This window comes from Crassostrea angulata, chromosome 8 (assembly GCF_025612915.1).
Source record: "Crassostrea angulata isolate pt1a10 chromosome 8, ASM2561291v2, whole genome shotgun sequence".
Taxonomy (NCBI): Eukaryota; Metazoa; Mollusca; class Bivalvia; order Ostreida; family Ostreidae; genus Magallana; species Magallana angulata.
The window spans coordinates 2,333,667-2,336,822 of record NC_069118.1 but is presented as its reverse complement, the minus strand read 5'-3'; the positions used below and the strand labels follow the sequence as shown (position 1 = coordinate 2,336,822).

At 35.6% G+C, this 3,156-nt stretch overlaps 1 pseudogene; it reads left to right on the top strand.

Annotated features, from left to right (window-relative positions):
* The first annotated feature begins 505 nt into the window (after nucleotides 1–505).
* Nucleotides 506–3,156, top strand: LOC128160202 (uncharacterized; annotated as a pseudogene).

The window sequence follows — 3,156 nt, the reverse complement described above, 5'->3', positions numbered from 1 at the left end:
TACAGTGGGAAAGAACAATGCAAATGCAAATAGAGAAAAATAATTGCAGTTCCTCCGTATGGACTTACAGTGGGAAAGAACAATGCATTTAAGAAATGAACTCAATGTCTACCCAAGTTATACTCGTATACTTGTATAGCGAAGCGGATTATAAAAAAGCGTAAATTGCTCCAACCCAGGATATACGAGTATAACTTGGGTAGATATTGAGTTCATTCCTTATAATTTAATTTTCTGGAATTTGCTGTACAAATTGAGTCCGTTTTACTTTTAAAAATGATATAAATCTGTTCAAAATTCATACGTAACGTCAAGTGAATTAGTACGTTGGTGCATTGTGACGTGTCTTGTGACGTGCAAACCAGGTTATACAAATTTAACTAAATTTTTCTATCCAATCAAATGCCGCGTTACAACCAGAATTAAATTATATGCAAATAATAGTATGTTTCCTATTTTTCAGATCGATTCATTTTACTACTGAATACCTACAAAGAACATAAAGATGGAGCCTGTGATCAGTGCCCAGGATGTTGTACGGTGCTCCCTGTGTAAAACAACATGTGGCCCCCATGCACTGTGAAAATTGTTACATAAATCTATGTAAAGATTGCATAGTAAATCATGTCTCAGATTCATCAAAATTTCACAATATGGTGCCACTCAAATACAGGGGACCCACCCTTAATTATCCAAAATGTCCAACTCATACAACAAAACAGTGTGAATTTCATTGTGAGCAATGCGACATTCCTATTTGTTTGCAGTGTGCTTTCTCGGGATTACACAAGGGGCATAATTGCATTGATTTACTTAAAAAGCTTAAGCTGAAAAAAGGCTCAATTCAGACAGATTTACAAGAACTAAAATCCATTTGTTCTAAATATCAAGATATCGCATCTTTCATTCCTTTTGAAAAAGCTGAACTGAAGAAAAATTCCAAAAAATTGGTAACAGCTATTTGCAAACATGGCGAAGACTTGCACAAAGAAATAGACACCGTTATTAAGTCGATGACATCTAACCTTGATGAAATGGATTCCAAACACCTTGCCGTTCTTCAAACACAAGAAGATGAAATCACATGGAAGATATCTGAAATTACACAGATCATTACTAATCTGACAAATATTTTAGACTCCAATGATGTCGGCCTTATCTCCAAATACAAGTGTAGAAATGAAGAATTCACAAGATTGCCTTCTATGATAAAAGTTACATTACCAAAGTTTTCTCCCAATGAAGTTAACAGAGATCAAATTCATCAACAAATTGGCTCTCTTTCAGCTATGTCTTTCACAAGAGAGGAAGTCCAAATAGATACCACTCTAGGATACCAAGAGAAATGCCTAACACCCCCAACAATAAACACTCGATGTAGAAAACTTCACCGAGTAGCCTGCCTAGAAGATAAAATCTGGACAAGCAGTGATGACAACATCCTTAGACTCTACAACCTCCGAAGTGAAGAAGAGAACTTTGTTCAAACCGCGTCAGGTAACAGGCCAGATGACATAGCAGTTACAGAGAAGGGACATCTCGTTTATATTGATAGTAATGATAGAACTGTGAACATAGTAAAGGGTACACAATTACGGAGAGTTAACAGACCACGTGGATGGATACCAATGGGAGTCTGCAGCTCCCGCTCTGGTGGCGTTCTTGTCATCATGGTCGACGATGATAGTACAGAAACAAAACTTTTCCGTTACCATGGTTTATCAAAGGAAAAAAGCTTTAGCATTCCTGGACTAGACTGCTATTCACATGGCTGCATGAAACCTTGCAGTGAGAACAGAAACCGAGACATTTGCGTGGTAGACTATGCAGCAAATGCGGTAGTGGTGGTCAATCAGGCTGGGGATCTCCGGTTTACTTACACTGGCCCTCCCTCTACTGCCAAGGAATCATTTCGACCACTAGACATCACCACAGATAGCCAGAGTCAGATTCTTACTGTAGATGGTTCTTTGCAGAGAATCCACATCCTAGATCAGGACGGACAGTTTCTCGGCTACATTGACAAGTGTGATTTACGCGGTCCGTGCAGTTTATGTGTGGACACCAACGACAATCTGTTTGTGGCTGAGAGCGATACGGGTAAAGTGAAGAAAATCGAGCACCACTTCAAGTCAACAAATTGACCATTATGGGGTGTTTACATACATTGTAAGTTTGTAATTTTGAGATGAGATGCACAGTTTGAAAAGGTATTATATCATGTGCCAGTTTATAACGTGTATATATCATGAATTACATATTGACTAAAATTAGCGGACACGTACAATGATTGGCGACGATGCTAGGAGGTCATTCAGCAATAGAAGAGTTTGACGAAAAATACCAGTACATATGTTTGAAATAGAATTAACGATTTGATAAATTGTAAATAGGCATGATTTATTAGATATTTATATTATGCATTTATTCACATCAAATTTTAAACTCTACAGTGCGTTTCTTACAACCAAAATAGATTTTCTACATTTTCGGGAAAAAAAATACAAAAAAATTCTTATAAAAACATTAAGGGGATATATCTTTCTTTGAACAACGTACTCTTGCTTCAGAAATGATATTCTAACGATCCATACAATAAAATTTTGTTGTAAACTTCAACCTTAAAAGTGTATAACTTGATCAGAATATTGTAATGTGGATCCTCATATATTATTCAAGCTCTATAATTCGCAAATAATATACTTAATATAATATTATTCAAATGCATGACTATAGTTAGATATGTACATTATCCTATATAATTATAAAAAAAAATGTAACTTGACCTATTATACAAGGAGAGGATATACATAGGCTATGCCTGTTTTCCAAATCCTATTAAATCTTTTCAATAAAATATGTTTAGATTATATTAAAATGCCCTCACATTAAAAATGTACTGAAATTTATAATATTCTAATCTTTTCTTTCCCAGTCGTAAGAGATAAACTAAATGGCAATGTTATTTTGGTGCTGTGCTGTTTTTGAAATGTGGCAGGGGTTGAGACTTCTTATTGGGGTGGGGATGACAAATGTGGTTATATAGTGAATTAAACTGTAATTCTTTAGCCCACTTGAATCACTAGCTTGTTGTCGCCTTAATTTAGGAAATTTACCAAAGGTTTACAATTTTTTGAAACCTGGAGCTAGGGTATA